A 19,504-nucleotide genomic window follows, 5' to 3' on the forward strand; every position below is an offset into this window, starting at 1 on the left:
ATGTCTACATTTCCCCCTAAGCATATCAGTTTTCTAATCAGTCCCACACGTCTGTTCTCAAGCATGTTGCTGAGAGCCGGCCAGACAAATTGCAAAGTCCTTGGCCACAGAAGCACCTGGCTCCCCAGGGATGTGTGCCTCACTGTCTTAAATCTAGTGAAGGCCCTTTGATCTCCTGCGTAGATAAGATTGCAGCCAGGCCTTTATACGGAGTCCTTCCAGACCCAGCATTTCCCCTTCTCCCTGATCCCTCCCTTTGCTCTTCACGGATTCTAAACTCTTCCTTCCCTTCCTCACCCCCATAACTCTGGGCAGCCATAACACATCCCATAGAGTGCACTCTCTGCTATCCACTCTCTGATAGACACATGACTGAACTGTAAACTATTGAAGACAAGAACTACTTCTTAAGAAGGCAGCCTTGATTCTGGGACTATCCCAAATTTAAGCATCATTCTGTTTACTTTCTATGGATCTATGTTCTTATCAGTCCGTGGGTTCTAATTTTGACATACAAATCATAGTCACCACACTCACAACTTCAGATTTCTCACATTGTGTGCCTCCCCTTACTCTAAGACACTACCTCCCAAAACACGTACAAATATAAGCACATATGTATATGCATACATGCATGCATGTGTGTGTGTGTATCTCTGTTTATATAGCACTTTTTGTTGCTTACCTGTTGACTTACTAAACTGTTGACTTTCTCTAATCCTTTCCTGAACCTAGAATGTTGCTGTTCCAGGAACACAGAATGTGGCCAGGTATCTGAAAGATGGATTCAAAAGCAGAACATAGGTATTGATCTGTAATTTTCTTTTTTCTTTCTTTTTTTTTTAATATCTTTATCTGGTTTTGGTATCTGGGTAATGCTGGCCCAGTAGAATGAGTTTGGATTCTTTCCATTTCAATTTTTGGAATAGTTTGAGAAGGATAGATATGAATTCTTCTTTGACACTGGTCTCAGCAACAACTTTTTGGATATGCCACCTTGAGTAAAAGCAATGAAAGTAAAAATAAACAAATAGGACTATGTCCATCTAAAAAGTGTGTGCATAGCAAAAGAAACTATCAACAGAATGAAAAGTAAATCTACATGAGAGAAAATATTTGCAAATGATATATCTGTTAAGGGGTTAATATCCAAATTATATAAAGAACTCATACAACTCAACATCAAAGAAAGCAAACAATTCTATTTTAAAAAATGGGCAGAAGACCTGAATAGACATTTCTCCAAAGAATACATACAGATGGCCAACAGATATATGAAAATATGCTCAACATCACTAGTCATTAGGGAAATGCAAATCAAAACCACAGTGAGATATCACCTCACACCTGTCAGAATGGATATTATCAAAAAGACAATAAATAACAAGTGTTGGCAAGGATGTGGAGAAAAGAGAACCCTTGTGCACTGTTAGATGGGTTTGCAAGTTGGTGCAGCCACTATTAAACAGTATAGAGGCCCCCTCAAAAAAATTCAAAATAGAACTACCATACAACCCAACAATTTCACTTATAGGTATTTATCCAAAGATAATGAAAATACTAATTCAAAAAGAAATGCACCCCTCTGTTCATTGCAGCATTATTTAAAATAGCCAAGATATGAATCAACTTATCAACCTAAGTATCCATCATTAGATGAATGGAGATATACATATACGCATACACATACTGAGTGGCCAGATTATTATGATCTCTGAATGCATAATAATCTGGCCACTCATTGTGTGTGTGTGTGTGTGTATTCATGCAGGCCTGGTGCATGAATTCATGCATGGGTGGTGTGTCAGGCCAGCCTGGCCAGAGGGAGGGGACATGGGCTGTTGGCTGGCCTGCCTGCTGGCCAAACTCCTGGTTGAGAGAACAATTTGCATATTAGCCTTTTATTTTATAGGATATACATTGAGTGGCCAGATTATTATGCATTCATAGATGATAAAAATCTGGCCACTCAGTATATATTCTTTATACACACACACACATATATATAATAAATATTACTCAGCCAAAAAAAAAAAAATAGAATGAAATTTTGTCATTTACAACAACATGGATGGAACTGGAGGGCATTATGTTAAGTGAAATAAGTCAGACAGAGAAAGACAAATACCATATTCCACTTATATATGAAAACTAAACACACACACAAAGAAAAACAGAAACAGACTCTTAGATACAGAGAAGAAACTGAGGGTTACCAGAAGGAAAGAAAGTCGGTGGGCAGGGAGGGGTGGAGGAGGGAGCATGAAATGGGTGAAGGCGGTTAAGAGGTACAAACTTCCAGTTGTAAAATAACCAAATATAACATAGAAAATATAGTCAATAATATCATAGCTTTGTACAATGACAGATGGTACTAGATGCATTGTGGTGATCACTTTGTAAGTTATATAAATACTGAGTCACTATGTTGTACTATGTTGTACATGAATAAGTAATGTAATATTGTATGTGAACCCTAATTTTAAAAATGCCAGTATAAACAGAAGTTAATTAATTAATTAGTTAGTTAATTAATTAAAGGCAGAGCATTAGATTAAATGGCTTACATATGAAAATGAGAGAAATTGTCCCAGGAGCCTTAACTGGAAGAGCATAACCAGCTAAGTGTAACCTGTCTGTGTGTGCTGCTCCAGAGCTGGGAGATAGTGACGAATGGTCACCCCCACCCCCACTGCTGCCAACAAGGCACTTGAACAGGAAATACCTTTACGCCAATCACCACAAACTCCTCCCGATGACCTTCTACATGCTAGACCTTCCAGAACAAGAAAGTAATGGGGTTTAATTTATAACTGCTTTTAAAGAAATACTGAGGAAAGCTGAATTCATACACAGGAAATGAAAAAGGAGAGTAAACTTTTTGCTGAATACCTACTATGTGTCAGGTTTATTGCACATAATATCTCATTTAGGCACCACAACCAACCTCAGAAAGATAAATCATTTTCTCCATCTCAGGGAGCTCTAGAAAGATCTGAGCCCCGAGATCTGAGTGCTGACATGCCTGCTGCAGGCCTATGACCCCTGAGGGATGCAATACTGATCACGCAAGCATCCCTGCTCCATTTGCTGTATGTTTCCATTTCTTCTGCAGGCCATCAGAGATGGCGAGCCAATTTGAGCACATAGCACAGTATAGCCTAGTAATGTTTCTTTATGATGGCAATGATTTCCTGTCATAACATTAAATGCCACTTAAATGAGTGCAGATGCTGAATCTGGGCAGATTAGGCAAATTGCGGTATAAACTCCAGCTCTAAGAGTTGTATCCCCAAGGCAAAGTAAAATGCCCGGTAGCGGTTACCCCATTCCCCAACAAAAAGCAGCATTCAAAAATGTGACCCATATAAAATGTTACATGTCTTAAACTATGTTGGCTTTGGGCTGGTTGCATGTTTTCTATTGGAGTTCATACCACATATGGAGGTGTAGGAACTTGAGACAAGCATCTAATGCAGTGAGCCATTTAGGCAAACCAAAGTCTAAAACAACAATGCACTCCATGCAGTGTAACTCACGTTGCATTGCTTTGGGTCCTCAGTAGTTCCTTGCCTTGCAGTGTGGAGTCCTTCACCTGTGGCCTCAGCTCTTGGTGAGCAAAGCAGAGAAGCATAAGTTGGAGGAGCAGATGAACTAGGTGCGTGTTCTCCAGGCCTTACTCTTTGGGAGGCCCTGCCACTGCCCTCATAACACCATTGTATCCCAGCTTTGTGATTCAATCCCAGACCTGGAGAGGGCATGTTTCCAACGTTCCAGACTCCCACCGCCCCCTAGATGATTCAGCATGCCCTCTCCATGTCGTAGAAGTGAGACAAGAGTTAGCTCACTTCCCACTGTGTATGATCTCTATATAAATATCAATAGCTCATACGTGTTAAACATTATGATGTGACTGACACTGGGCTAAGCTTATTACCTGAATTATTTTATTCACTCTTCACAGCTTATCGGGTATATAGTTTTTCTTACTCCCACTTCACAAATAATGAACAGATACAATCCTAGAAGACAAATTCCACAAGAACATAATCTTATGTTGCCATAATTATGGGGTCTAGAATCGTTTCTGGCATATAAGTGCTCAGTAAATAAGCATTGAGAAGAGTGACATCAACAACATGGTAGAATACAAGTTTTCTACCCAACCCCCAAGGAATACCAATTTAGACGAGCACGCATAATGGCAGTGCCTTTATGGAAGTCCAAGAGTCCAGGGGAGAAGTTCCAGCACACCATTGGAACAAAATAAAACCTAAGGTTAGATGCATTAAAGAGGGTTACAGGAACATTTCACTTCACCTATGTGACCCCTTCCCCAGATGGCACAGCTCAGTGCCAAAAGAAACCTTGACCCATGATTTCTTCCACAAGGGGGAGTGAGAATATGTGATTGCTCAGCTTCCCAGCTATGTGGGGCACCATCAAAGAGACCCAGTTCTTTCTCATCCCGCTCAGAGTACTGGAGTGTGTTGCATGACTGGGGAGTGGGAAGCAGCTGGGAAAACAGCAGCCAGGGCTCTTGGAGCCCTCCAAGAGGGAAATGGGGATCTTACAAAGGAACATAGATCCTACAAACTGTGCTTCCGACTCCATCAAGAGTCACTGGGAAACCCACCAATGAATTCTCCCAATTAGTCTGAAGGCATACCCAATGCTCTGCAAGCTCACCCACACGTACCCCACTATGGCCAGCTCCATGAGCATGTCCCCTACGGCAGCAGGGATAAGCCTTTGCAGACAACTAGGGAATGCATACAGAAAGTTAGCCCAACTCTGCAGGGTTGGGAGAAAGCACACAAATTTGAGCACTCACACAGTCCTAGGGAAAGCAAATGGGAGGCTGTCAGCATCAGGCTTTGCAGGATTAAGAGAAGGCATAAAATCTTAAGAATTCCCCCTGGAGAGGTAACTGGAAGTGTGGGGCAGGAGCATCAGTAGAAGATCTGAGAAAGCTTCAGATCCCTAACAAGGATGGGAGGTAGTTCTCTCCCAAAGTCAATCAGTAAAGACTAGGGGAGGTAAATACTTCTTCAAATGTGAAGACAACAACACTAAACTTCTGAAAAAGAGCAACAATCAAGGAAATGTGATACCACCAAAGGAAAACAGTAATTTTCTGGTAACCAACCTCAAAAAATGGAGATTGAAGTTTGACCAATAAAAAATACAAAATAGTCATTTTAAGGAAGCTCAGTGAACTATAAGGGAACACAGAAAGATGAGATTAAAATCAGGAAAACAATAATAAAATGAGAAGTTTAACAAAGAGCTAGAAATAATTTAAAATAACAAATAGAAATCCTGGAGCTGAAGAATACAAGGAATAAGAAGAAAGACATAATAAAGAGCATCATCAACAGAAAACTAGATTGTATAGTAGAAACAATCTTTGAGGTAGAAGATAGATCTTTTAAAAATATCTAGTAAGAAGAAAACAAACAAAAAGAGAGAGAAAAAAACTGAAGAAATCCTGTATTTTTGGAGTCCCAGAAGAAGAGAGTTAGGAAAGCACAAAAAGCTTATTTAAAGAAATGATGGCTAGAAACTTCCCAAACTGGAGAAAGCTTGGACATCTAAGTTCATGAAACAGGTATCCAAACAATTTCAACACAAAAACGTCTTCTCTTAAAATTCACGACAGAAAAATCATCTAAAAATAAGCAAGAGGGAAAAAAATCCTCACATACAAGGGAATATCAAGTTAACAGGAAATTTCTCAGCAGAAATCTAGCAATTCAGGAGGAAGTGTGATGATATATTCAAAGTGCTGGAAGAAAAACCTACCAACCCAAAATATTTTACCCAGAAAATTTGTCCTTCATAAATAAAGGATAGACATCAACTATGCCCATGCTGACCCTGTCTAGGCAGGTCAACTTGATAGTATAGTGAGAGGCAGCACACAAAACCAGGAAGGTTACAGCCTGAGTCCCAGGCCCAGTTCCATAGCTTACAAAGTGCCATTAGACAAATCGCTGAACCTTTACTTAGCATTAATTTCCTCATCTATAAAATGAAATATGTAATGGTAACTACTTTTTAATGCTCCTGAATTGAGCATCTGCGCCCTGGTGGTCAGTGAGCATCATAGCAACTGGTCGTTCTGGCCATTCTGGTAGTCCTGCCATAACAGTCACTTAGCTTTTATTATATAAATAGATATATTGTATAATACTTAACTTCACCTTATAAAGAAATAGTTTCAACTTCACATGGTTGATATGAAAATTAGGAAGACTAGAAACTGTGAGATCGCTCTCATAACTAAAAATAACTATGCAAATATAACTCAACAGCAAAAGCAATTATCCTCATAACACAGAAAGGCTGAGAGGGGAAGACAGATTTCCCAACATTACACATAACCACTGCTTCCACGACCTCCTGCCAGGGAAGGCTCAGTCCTATCTGCCCTTTGTCTGTGGCACCAGCTCATTGAGCCCTCGGGCCTCTAGCCAACGCTCACACAAAAGATTTCGCATCAGGAAATTTCAGGCATGGCCTTCACACCAGGATATCTGTGTCCCTGTACTCCTATCTGCAGGAGTCAGCAGGCAAACCTGGCATAGTGCTCCCGCCCCACTAGTCTGCTACCCCACAACCCAGCCAAGTCTTCCAGTCTTTGCTGAAATAACTACATCTGTGTCATCTGCTTTGGTTCCAGGCTCGTGACCAAGGGACATTATTCAGGTGGGCCTGACCTGATCAAATGAGCCCTTCAAAGGAAGAACGTTCTCTCCAGCTGGTCACAGAAGCAGCCAGGGATTCAAAACACAGTAAGGGTTGCCTGGCTGGTGTGGCTCAGTGGTTGAGCATCAACCAATGACCCAGGAGGTCACAGCTTAATTCCCTGTCAGGGCACATGGCTGGGTTGCAGCTCAGTCCCCAGTGTGGGGTGTGCAGGAGGCAGCCAACCAATGATTCTCTCTCATCATTGATGTTTCTCCCTCTCCCTTTCTCTCTCTCTCTCCCTTCCTCTCTGAAATCAATAAAAATATTTTTAAAACACAGTAAGGGTTCAGTGCATCAATGGTGGCTTGCAGTTGAGGGGGGGTCATGTGTCGAGAAGGACAGGCAGCCTCCAGCTGCTAAGAACATCCCTAGCTAATAACCAACAAGGACATGAGGCCCTCAGCCTTACAGCCTTGGAAAAGTGAATTCTGCCAACAAGAATGAGCTTGGACATGATTCTTCCCAGAACCCCCGGAAGAAAACTTCCCAGACCAGCTGACACTGGTTTTGGCCTGTGAGTCCTCAGCAGAGATGCACAACACGCCATGCAAGACTTCCGACCCACGATACCGGGAGCTAATGAACCAGTATGTTTTAAGCTGCTGAGTTTGTAGTGATATGTTAAACATCAATAAAAAAATCAATGCAGGGGTGGGGACGGTCGGGGAGAGGTCAGGCCAGGGAAGGAGACTTATGTAATACTTAAAGCAATAAAAAAAAATTAAATGTATAATAAACAAATAAAATTAATGCATATATAGTCACCTAAAACATTTCATAGATGTTTTCATTAAAAGTACAAGAAATTTGGGAAATTAAAAAACAAAGAAGCAGAAGGTGTTCACGTTTATTTAAAAAGAAAACAAAACTGAATCCACGCTATAATCACACTTTTGTTCTGTATGCATAAAAGAAAAACTGCATGAAAATGCATCAACATGCCATCCAGGTACTATCTGGTAAAAGGATCATTTTAAATTTCTCCCTTATACTTTTCTGATCCAATATTTCCAAAATGAGGGTATATTACTTTAACAAGACGAAATAAAGTCAGCAATACTTCAACCAATGCCAAGAGCAGAGCATCTGGTTTTGAGGGGCTGCAGAAGTTTTTCAGCCAGTTTATCAGGAAGATGGGAAAGAACCCTTAGGCGGCATCTTTATGGTAATATTATAAATTAAGCTCTGTTGTGGAATGAAAACACATACACACCAGCGCAGCACAATGGGACTGTTGTGCCTCGGACCACTTCGGGGCTGGTCCCAGAGGTGACATTAATTCCGGAGCCTGCGTGCGCCTGCCCCCTTTGGCAGCCGAGCAGCCCAGCCTCAGCTGCTGCGAATGAACTCTGGAAAGGCTGCAATATTAGCCTTCGTGGCTAATCCTGCTAATGCACTCACAATCTATTTGACAGGCTGCCCATCACATCCCCTCTGTCAGGGCGAGCAGCCTGCGAGGTGGCTGTGACAAGGGGATTACAGAAAGGACCGGGGAGGACAGCCGGGCCCTCCCTCCGCTGCATTCTCGCTGCTTTGTAGATAGGCTGCATACCACAGAGGGCACGGAACAAAGCTTGTCTTCCCTGGGGACCCCTTGGCACAGAGGTACCAGAGGGAGCCGTTCACCAACCCGGAGGGAAGGGTGTTTCTGACAGCCCTGTCACTCCTCGGTCTCATTGGGAAGGGAGAGATCGAGGTTGAGGCCGAGGGAGAGTTCACAGGGCTGAGGTTTCTGGATCATTCCGTAAGAGCAGAGCTCCCCGCCCCTGCAGAGACCCCACAGGCCACAGAGAACAAGTAACAGTTCTGGCCTCCAGGTTGCGTCATAGCCTGGTCCTCCACCGCCTCCTCACTCCCCTCCAGGTTCCTCTGTGAATGGTTGACACTCCATAAAAGCCTCATTTACAGCTTCGTCTTCATTAAATTAGCAGGATTTCTTTATTTGCCTTCTACGTTTTCAGGGGTTGCATTTTAAGTGTTTCATTTTATATACAAGGTGAGGTGAAAATAAAAGGTGCAGCCTTCATGCTAGCAGATTGTAAGTATTTGGGAAAAGCTCTATAGGATTTGCCCTTGAGCAAGGCTGCTGTTCCCTTTTCTGAAATATCCTCTCCAGCGGCCCCACTGACTCAGGCAGTAGATGATCCTTCTCCAGCTCACAGGCATTTCTCATTTGCAGCCCAAATGACCGGGAGGCTTATCCCAGAAAGACAGTCGCCCCGTTACCTTCTTTTCCCATTTCCTGGGAGGTTTTCCTCCTTCCTGTATCTGGGCCACGGCTGTTCTCTGGGTTCCAGCGTAGCTAGGAAGTCTCCTCAGGCTCAGGTGCCCCAAAGGATGCTGGGAATGCTGAGACATGCAGGTCTGGCCCACGTCCTCCTCGAGGAGCCTGCGAACAGATGTGTAATGCAGAGTTAGCAGTGCGATGATTGAGGTTTCTGTAGAACACATGGGAAGTGGGAGAGTCTGGGGCCATGTCCCGAGTCTGGTCAGGGTGACCTTGCTCTGCCTCCTCACGCTGGGTTTCCAGGCTCCTGGACTGCAAGATGAACCTCTGAAGGTCAGCGGAAAGTCTCAGGCGGGTCACATCATGACAGCACCCACAGACCCATCGGAGGCCTCCCTCGTCACACTACCATCAGCCCTGGCCTGCCCAGTTAGGTGCTCCGCCATAATTCAGGCTCATCAGCTTACACTCCAGCCAGTGACATGAACAGAAATGCAGAGGGCCTGCTTCCAGACCACACTGCCCTCTCAAAGGGGCTGCCCTCTCTCCTGATGGAGAGAGGAGCCCTGGAGCAGGCAGGGGTCAGCCACACACCCCATCCCCTGCCCCGGGGGGCTCCATCCTCAATGATGCCCCTTGAAAGGTCGCCCATGAGCAAGAGGAGGCTTCTGCCTGGTGCTTGGAGGGGGTCTGCACTCAGCACACCTGACTTAGCTGCTCCCTCCCTCCCGCCCCAGGAATGGGTAAAGCCCAGCATCTGGTCCTTCGGGGCAGGGCCTCCCCTCAGAGACTCCCCTTTAGAGGCTGCAGCGGCGGGAGGCAGTCCAGGGCCTTGTGAGTCAGAGACTTTGGAGTCTGAGGAATCTGGATTTGAAGCCTAGTTCTACAACATATTTTTGTCACTTTGCACAAAAGTATACTTCTGAGCTTCCACTTCCTCAACTAAAGAAATAAGGTTAACAACTCTGGTGCCAATCTCTCAGCATATGGTTAAGAACTCCTATATATGGTGGCTATAGAAGATCTCCTCTCTGCATTCTAAACCCCAGCTCTCACGGAGGAATGAAGGGTTCTCACGAGAAACTGAAAGATCCCCCCCTCCCATCCCTCCTCCCGCGCTGGGAGGTAGGGATTTGTTTTCTTCCACAGGACAGGGGACTCCCCTAGGTGTCTCTGGAATCCCCTGCAGTGCTCTCAGTAGGGCAATTTCTGTTCAGGACCTACAGACATGCCTCCCAGGCCAGAGGGAAGCATGCCCAAGAGCCATATAAGTCACCAGCCAGCTTTGCACCCAGTGTTCTCACTGCACTTTATACAGGGGTTGCCTGGGCACCCTGGACCCAGAGCCAACCACCTGCCAAGGACAATTGCCCCGTTGTGCAAAACAATGGCACAGAGGAGCTGGAAAGAGCAGAAAGAAAGCATTCAGCTGGCTTCCTCAGATACCACACTAACAGATCCTCACCGAGACAGCCCATGCCCTCCTGTCTCAGACCTGTTGTGCAGCTCAGAGTGATTTATGTGGGAGGGAAGCAAACTGATAGTAGACGCAAAGAAAATTCTGAACACTGCTTTACACTTTTCTGCAGTCAAAACCGTGCTCCGAGGCCAATGTGACATGGTCTTACCGCCCCATCCACGGCTGAAGTCCATGAAATACCTAGCGTTGGCTCACTCCCTAATTTCAGATCCTGAGGATGATGAATAGAAAATAAATCAGTAGCACATCTTTGTCAGCTCCTTGCCACATCTAAGGACCACTCCAAGGAGCAGAGGGATCCTGCCCACTAGGGCGGTGGCCCCACGGTTTCTTGTCTCCTACAGATGGTCTCATGCAGACATTCCATGTTAGCACCGCTAAGTGTGGTTGGTGTGGTCCATCTACTACCAAGCCCTCTTTCTCAGAAATTTGAAATGAGTTTGCCTTGCTTCTCTAGAAACAAATATTTACGACTCAAACCTTTGTGTTCATTATCTCATGTTTTGTGTTTTGTAATGGTTCTCACTTTGACAGCCGTTGGTTTACTTTCATTGTACTTCTGGGACAAGTCAGAATATCCCCATGCTTCAGCATACTTCCTAAATGTGAGATTGATTTTCTAATTACAGCCACTTCCATCCCTGCATGTCTGCTACACAATCTGTAAACCACACGCGAGGCTTCTGCCTGAATCCTGTGGTGACACCACCAGTCGCCCGGCTGCTACAGAATGGAAGCATCCCAGAGAGAAACATTAATGCGGTTCTTACTCATAGCAAAAATGAAGATATCCAACCCTGTCAGTGACGTCTGAAATTGTTTTACAGCTATCCCGAGCAGTCTTTAATTCTCTTTATTCTAAGACTTTTTTTTTAATTGATTTTAGAGAACAAGGAAGAGAGAGATAGAAACATCAGTGATGAAAGAGAATCATTGATTGGCTGCCTACTGCACACCCCACACTGGAGACAGAGCCTGCAACCTGGGCACGTGCCCTGACCAAGAATGGAACTGTGACCTCCTGGTTCATAGGTGGATGCTCAACCAGTGAGCCATGTCTGAGACCAAAGGAAGCTAAAAAGCTGGGAGCCTCTGCAGATACTTTTAAAAGACTAAATAAAAAGAGGTGGCTGGCTTTAGCAATATTATCTATATTTATGCCACAAGTTTAATTTTTAATTTAAAAAAACTGTGGGAGTTAGAAGAGATAGGTCAGTGATGGGCAAACTCATTAGTCAACAGAGCCAAATATCAACAGTATGACGATTGAAATTTCTTTGGAGAGCCAAATTTTTAAAACTTAAACTCTTCTAACGCCACTTCTTCAAAATAGACTCTTCCAGGCCGTGGTATTTTGTGGAAGAGCCACACTCAAGGGGCCAAAGAGCCACATGTGGCTCCCGAGCTGCGGTTTGCTGACCACGGAGATAGGTTATTTTAGTCTAATTGGCAAGTAAGGAAATTGAGGGCCTGACATGTTATGGAAAGCATGTCAAACTCAAAAGCTAGCACGGGCCAAATTACCAAGGCATGCGCCCGGTGGCCACGAGTTTGACATGCTATAGCTGTGAGATTTGACTAAGTGCAGCAATAAAACTTGTACTGATGCCCTAACCGTTTTTGGCTCAGTAGGTCTGTGGACTGAAGGGTCCCAGGTTCAATTCAGGTCAAGGGCATGTACCTTGGTTGCAGGCACATCCCCAGTAGGGAGTATGCAGGAGGCAGCTGATGGATGTTTCTCTCTCATCAATGTTTCTAACTCTCTATCTTTCTCCCTTCCTCCTATAAAAACATCAATAAAATATATTTTAAAAAAAACAACAGCAACAACAACAACAAAAAAAACTTGTGCTGAGACAAAAGGTTCCTACTTCCTAGTTCCATTTATCTGGGTGATCCACCTAAGTGTGCCCAGACTTACTGGAGTAAATACTGTGTTGTAACGGAATATAACTGGGAGAAAAAAGAACTGTTTTTCTCAATTTGTATGATGTTTCAACTTAGTCTATAGTCTGGCAAAGTCAGATCATAATAAGTAACATTAACTGAAGGGACATTTTTGTTTTAATAATTATATCTCTTCCTGACTAAGATAATGCTAAGACATCTATAAGGCATGATTTTAGAAGAGAAAAAAAAAAATTCTATCCATTTAGGAAATATTTTGACAGTGAAGGAAACTAACTAATACTTTAGGAAATTTTGGATATTCCATTGCCAAAAATTTAATGAGGCTTAAAATTCTATGGACAAATTTAAATTAAAATTATGATCTAAAAACCAGACAAGGGAGTAGAGTGAAAAAGAAAACCATGCTCCCAACCACCAGATACATTAGATTTCCTCTTTTCATAAACAAAATAAAAAAAATACTCAATGTTACGTGGTCAAAACTCAAGAGGTTCCAGCTAATCTAAAACTAGCAATGGTACCTTTTTGTCTACAGGGGACACTACATGCCAACTTTTGAGAACAGATAATACTTTTATAACTTTATAATAAAGAAACACTCCAATGCATTTTGTGTCAAAACACAAAGTGATAATTTTGCCCTATGAAACTGAAGATACCACAATGCATTAGAGTTGAAACCCAGGACTACCTTGGAACAACAAAATAAGAAGTGAACCCAGGAAGCAGGAATTTGTGGAGAAATGTGTCACTTAGTGTATGCTTCTGTAAGACCAATACCGATTCACTTACACAACAAAATGGAGATTCAAAAAGCCAAGGATTACCAGTCAGCAAAGACTACATAACAAGCATGGTCTTGTCTTTGTCTGGCTTTGAAAAAGATGCTCCTCCGTGCTCTTCTGAGAGGACTCAGTGGTGAACCCATGGGGTAACAAGGCCTTTCACCACCCCACCACTAGAAGCCATGTGAAGCAACAACAAAACTCTCCCCTTCACAACCTGGGAGATGGCCGTGGAGACCGGGAATAAAAGAAGTCTAAAGTCTCACCTCCATTGAGTAACACTGCAGTACCCCTTTCCTCCAAGGATGTCGTGGGAAGCCAAGTTTGGAGCTTGGACATTCACCCCAACATGGTAATAGCAAAGAAGCACCTCTTTTTTCCCTAACCAGCACAGCAAGTCAGAGAAGACTTGTTCAAACAGATTTAAATAAGATCCAGAGTCCCATAACATAATGCCAAAAATGTCAAGGATACAACCGGAAATCATATGTCAGACCAAGAACTGGGAAAATCTCAACTTGAAAAGGATAAGATAATCAACAGACATCAACATCAAGATGACACAGATGTTGGAATTATCTACAAGAATTTTTAAGCAACCATCATAAAAATACTTCAGTGAGCAATTAGGAGCCCTTGAAACAGCAGAAAGTAGAAAATCCCAGCAAAGAAATCGAATACAGGAAGAAAAGCCATATGGAAATTTTAGAATTGAAAAAATACTATCATTGAACTTTATAAAAACCTCAAAAGCAGAATGGAGGGGATATGGAAAGAACCCATAAACTGGAAGAAGAACAATAGAAATTACCCAAATTAAACAGAGAGAAAATTAACTATGAGACTATAACAACAGCTGAAATACTAATGTCTCTGGAGTTGAAGAAATAGAGAAGAAAGGGAGTGAAGATAAAAAACATTTTAGGAGAAATTATGTGTAAACTTTTTCCAAATATGGAAAAGAAACAAGTGTCTGAAACACTTTCAACTATAGAAAAAGATGTAAACCTATAGGTTTAAAAATATGAGCAAATCCCCAGGAGGATAAAACCAAGGCAATCCATACTGAGAATCATCATAATCAAACTTCTGAAAATTAAAAGCAAAGAAAATATATTGAAAGCAGCAAGAAAAATGACATCTTACACATAAGAAAAAACATTTCAAATGACAGCAAACTTCTCATGAGAAAACATGGAAGTCAGCAGAAGTAACTGAATATTGTTCAAGTGCTGAAAAGAAAGAAATGTCAACTCAGAATTCTGTAACTGGTGAAATTATCCTTCAGAAATGAAGGAGAAATAAAAAACATTCTTAGGTGAAGAAAAATTAAGAGAACTTTCCACTACCAGACCTGCCCTAAAATAATGGTTAAAAAAAAAAAAAGTTCTCAAAATAGAAAGAAAATAATAAAAGAAGGAAACCTGGAACATGAGGAAGGAAAGAATATTAGAAAAAGCAAACATGTGGCTAATACAATAAACTTTTCCTCCCCTCTTGAGTTGTCTAATTTATGTTTGATAGTCAAAGCAAAAAGCATAGAGTTGTCTGACTTGGGTATTCAATATATGTAAAGGAAATATTTAAGATTATTGTGTCATAGACAAGATAAAAGGGATTTAAAAAACTGTCTTGGTCTGTTCATGCTGCTGTAACAGAATACCATAGACTCATTGGCATAAACAACAGACATTTATCTCTCACATTCCTGGAGGCTGGAAGTTCAAGGTGAAGGTACCAGTAGATCCAAATGTCTGGTGAGAGTTGTCTTCCTGGTTTGTAGATGACTATCTTCTTGTTATTTCCCTACATGGTAGAGTGGAGAGGAAGCAAGCTCTCTAGTGACTCTTCTAATAAGGCACCAATACCAATCAAAAGAGTTCCACCCTCATGACCTAATTACTTCCCAAAGACCCCACCTTCTAATACCTGAGCGATTAGGATTTCAATATAGGGATTTCAAGGGAGGCGGGTATGCCTGAGAAGGAAGGAGTAAAAAATTTAGTCCCTAATGGGAGGTAAAGTTTCTACACTTCACTCAAACTGGTAAAATGCTGACAACAGAGGATCTTTGTAGTGATAATATAGTTCTGTATCTTGATTGTGGTGGTAATTATAGGAATCTATATATCTATAAATATATGAAGTACAAGAAAAGGGTAATTCTACCATCATGGTAGGAGTTTTTAACACACTAAAGCATCAAAGTTAGGAATAGACAAAGAATTTTAAAAGTTAAAAAGAATACAGAAGATATAAACCTCACAATTAAAAAGGTGAATCTGATGATACATAGATGCCTGTATCATTTAACTATTCTTCCAGTGCCCCACCCCCCTTAGAGTGTGTGTTCATTATTCGCTGATCTCTCCAATGGCAAGGCCAGACAGACAATTCCTGATAGCTACAGCACCATATCTGCTCTGGTTCTTAACCTACTGCAGACCTATGCCTGCTGTGAGATGCTAAAGATATTCTGAACTCTAGATGCTCTTGACCAGGTTTTAATAAGAAGTAAATCATTCTCAAAAGAAACTCTCATTATTGAAGTTAAGGTCCGGAATCTCTGAAAGCTCATATTGCCTCTCTGGCCCTTTGAGAGATAAGTCATCTAGTCACTGCTGCCCCATGTCCTCTAGCTTTCTTCCATGTTCCTTGTAAAGTTTCACATCCCATGCCACCATCTACCTACAGACTCCACGTGGTACCCGTTCCTGCCAGTGACAAAAACCAATCCATTCTTGCCCCTGTCATGACAAAACTCTTTATCTTATCTCACTAGCAAAAGAGTTCAATCTAACCAAACATTGAAAATGAATTAATTATGCTTTATACCTCCCCAGAGATGGCTAAGCTACTCAGAGCCAGCTCAGTGTTTGGAAAAGAAAAAACTCTCAACCCATCCATCCATCCATCCATCCATCCATCCCAATTTTCTGGGTTAGTCCTATATTCTCATTGCTGGAACTGAAACTAGCATTGGCCAGGGAAAAAAAAAAAAATGGCCAAGAATGTCAGCAGAGAGCCAAGGCCTGGGTAGCTGAGTGCGAGAGGAACATGCCTGAGGATGCATCCATGTGACAGCATGTTGTGACCAGCTTTTCTTCAGCCAAGGGCAGCCTAGCAAAAGTCAAAGCAACAACAAAAAGGAGATTATACTGTGGTCTTTCACTCTACAGGCTGGTGTTTGCAGAGTGAAAGTGCCTCTACTGCTTATGCAGTCATACGTGCCACATACATAGGCCTTGCCCTACCCCACATTTGCACCAAGTGGGTATGTGTTTCTCCCAAAGGAGTGGTGAGTAGGGCACTTACATTTTGTCACCTTTCTCTCTCAACCAAATGTAACAAAAATCTGTGAACTGATTCATCCGCGGTCCAAATGGAGTTAAAAGGCTTCTCTCACGTTTTCCTGGAGGTTTCGGGAAGATATCCTTCTCCCATCCCATCTGGGGATCCCGGGCAATACATGTTACCCTGAAGATGAGGGACAGCTTGGGAGGCAGGCAACATCAGGGTACTGAGCGGCATTCCTTATCACAGCTGTACATGGCACCTCATACATGCCACCTCATACATGACAAAGTGGTTCTGCGATACATCAGGGGCCCGTTTTGGGTTCAAGGTCTGAATGTGACGGAGAAAACATGACTTTGACCTCTCCATCAACTGAATTGAGGTGGATGGGAAGAGTCTTATCCCCATTACAGGGGGAACACTGAGGCCCAGAGAAATGCAGGGATTTGCCCAAAGCTTGTGAAGTGGCAGGAAAAGCTAAAACTGGGTGTTCTGGCCCCTCGCACTCGCAGTAAGGAACACACAGCTTCTGATTCTTCCTCTGCGGGAGACAGGAGCTTTGACCGCTAATTATCTCCTGTCCATCCCTAGCGAACTTTTCCATGGAAACATGCAAACTGGTCAATGGGGGGAGGGAGGGGGGGGAAAGGAGACATATGTACTACTATTTGTAATACTTTAAACAATAAAATAAAAATTTTTTAAAAAGGTAAAGAATGAAACATTTTGGCTCAGCAGCGGCCCAGAAGACCGGGCTGAACAGGTAGCCTAAGTGGCCAAGTCTGTGTCAGGAGCCCCGCGCGGCTGCGGGGGAGACCCCAGCCGCGGAGACCCTGCCCGCAAAGGGTGGGCGGCCCGGGCTGTCCGAGGGAGGCAGGGCTGGGCAGCGCGTCCCGCAGGCTCCCGCGCAGGGTCCTGGGCGGCGGACGGGCGGTGCGGGACGGGAGCCCACAGCGTCCCAGCCCTCCGGAGCCCGGCGTGGCCTCTCCCTGGTCCGCTCCGGGCGCCGACGGCTGGAGGCGTCAGTGAGCCCCGAGGGCGGGACACACGAACCGGCCGCGGCTCCCGGACGCCGCGGAGAGACAGCTCACCTCGGCGCCGCTGCTCTAGGCGGCGAGTTCTTCCTGCGCCGGCGCGCGGAGCCTGCGCAGTGGGCCGGGAGGCGGGCGGGGGCGTGGCCGGAGGCGTGGCCTGCTTGTCGGGGCGTGGTTAGGGGCGGGGAATGGGGCGGGGCGAGCCATCCCCGGGCCGCTGCATCCCAACGCCTGCCTCCCAGGGCGATGCTGCAGCCAGACACCCTCCCTCCCTCCCCGCGGGCCACCGCCAACGCTTGGGGACTGCGGATCCCATGGGTGGGGACGGGACAGAGTCTTGGCGCCTCTACGGGTGGGATTCTCGGGGAGGGGCCGGGAAATGTGGGTGTCACCTCTCCGGTGGGGGCCCTCCGGTGACGTCATGGAATGCGTAAATGAGAGACATCGCGAAGCGAATGCCTGGCCCTGGCTGGAGGCTTGTGAAACGTCACTGTGTCCGCGGGAGGGTGCCGTGACGTCACAGCACCCTAGAACTCTGGGATGGGACCTAGGAGCTGACTAGAGACACCAGGATTCCGCTGGGGGAGGCGGGGACGGGGGAAGGAGGGCGGGAGAAAGGGTTATGCTCTCTCAGGTTCCACGTTCTGGGAACTGAAGGCGCCCTAAGCACCCCATGCGTTTCTCCCTCCTTTTCCCCAGGGCCCTAGTGAGTCCCCTGCAAGGAAGTCCTCAGGAAAACGTCCCTTGGTGCCTCCCATCCCCCCACCACCCGCGCGCTCCCCAGCTACATTCCAGAAAGAAGAGGTGGAATCTGAACGTCTTCCAACTATGGTGAAGCCCCTGCGGGCTGTTGTTCTCCCCGGGACGCTCCCTATCCCGTCCCAGAGCGAGCCCCCGGAAACCAGGCTGCACCGGTGGCCTCTCGCCTTCCACCCGGCAGCAGAGGAGTCCAGCTGGTAGCTCCCCCGAACCGCAGGCCTAGCATTGGGGGTAGGTCCCCAGCTGAACTCCAGCGGCCCAGAGCCAGTGACCTCCTTCCATCCTGAAAACCCGCCTGGAGCCAGGAGGCAGGAGGCAGGGGAGGGAGGTGGTGGATGGGACTTTCGGAGCGGGGTACGGGGAGGAGGGGGAGTTAGCTCCTATAGAGCGGACAGGCAAGAAAACCCACCCAACATTTTTGATCCTCGCATTGCTTTTTCCGTGCGACACACAAGGAATACAAGCGACAAAATGCCCCAACCTGGTCACGGGAATTGCAGCCCCTTGCACTTGCAGTTGCCATTTCTGCACAATCTATGCAATCGCTGTCAGGAGTGTAGACCACGGAGAACTAGACTGGGAAGTGGCTTCTGGGTCCACCAGCATGATAGCAATCCTGGGTAGAGCAAGGCCAGGCAGAGGTGATGGGAGTGGCTGGAGATCTCTGGGCAGCACCCTGTCCCCCTCCCCATCGCCCCCTGAAAACTCTGCGCTGGGAACCCATTCGTCCCAGGATGCACACTTGCAGGGCCTGGGGTTGAAAGGGTGGAGGTTTCTGGTACATCTCCATTTCACAGCCTTTAGGAAGTCTCTGAGACCGGACTAACCGCAGGCAGTGGCTCTGTGCCCCAGGGAAGAGGAGTGGAGGATGTGAGGGAGGAGTGGGCAGCAGCGGTGGTCAATCCTGGGAAAGATGGGACTCCAGGAAGAGCAAAGGGATGGGTGCGGCTCTCGCTCAGATCCTCAGATGTTCCCAAGGCTCTGCATCGCAGCTGTGCGTGTGCGAGAGAGAGAGAGAGAGAGAGAGAGAGAGAGAGAGAGAGAGAGAGAGAGAGAGAGAAAATGTGTGTGCACACGTGTGTGCGCGCCCTCCCACTCATGAAGTCTTGGAACAACCAAGTCCCTCCGCCAGTCTCACAGGATTACTTGGGGACCTGAGGTGGCCACTCCTGCCATCAGCTTTATCACAAGCCGTGGCCAAGGGCAGCCCACCCACTGCCTGCGCGAAACCCAAACCCACTGACTGAACCCCTGCATG

General features: G+C 45.1%; 1 long non-coding RNA gene across 1 annotated transcript in view; it reads right to left on the bottom strand.

The window, feature by feature from the left end:
- The window catches only part of LOC118717068, a 203,605-nt gene extending 186,003 nt beyond the window's left edge, over positions 1-17,602 (bottom strand). The window contains exons 1-2 of the long non-coding RNA XR_006741372.1: positions 17,545-17,602; positions 8,980-9,142 (exon numbers count right to left, since the gene is read on the bottom strand). This is a non-coding gene — a long non-coding RNA (uncharacterized LOC118717068). The remainder of the gene's footprint in view (positions 1-8,979; positions 9,143-17,544) is intronic.
- Positions 17,603-19,504: the final 1,902 nt, after the last annotated feature.

Source organism: Pipistrellus kuhlii, unplaced genomic scaffold (genome assembly GCF_014108245.1).
Source record: "Pipistrellus kuhlii isolate mPipKuh1 unplaced genomic scaffold, mPipKuh1.p scaffold_m20_p_13, whole genome shotgun sequence".
Lineage (NCBI taxonomy): Eukaryota > Metazoa > Chordata > Mammalia > Chiroptera > Vespertilionidae > Pipistrellus > Pipistrellus kuhlii.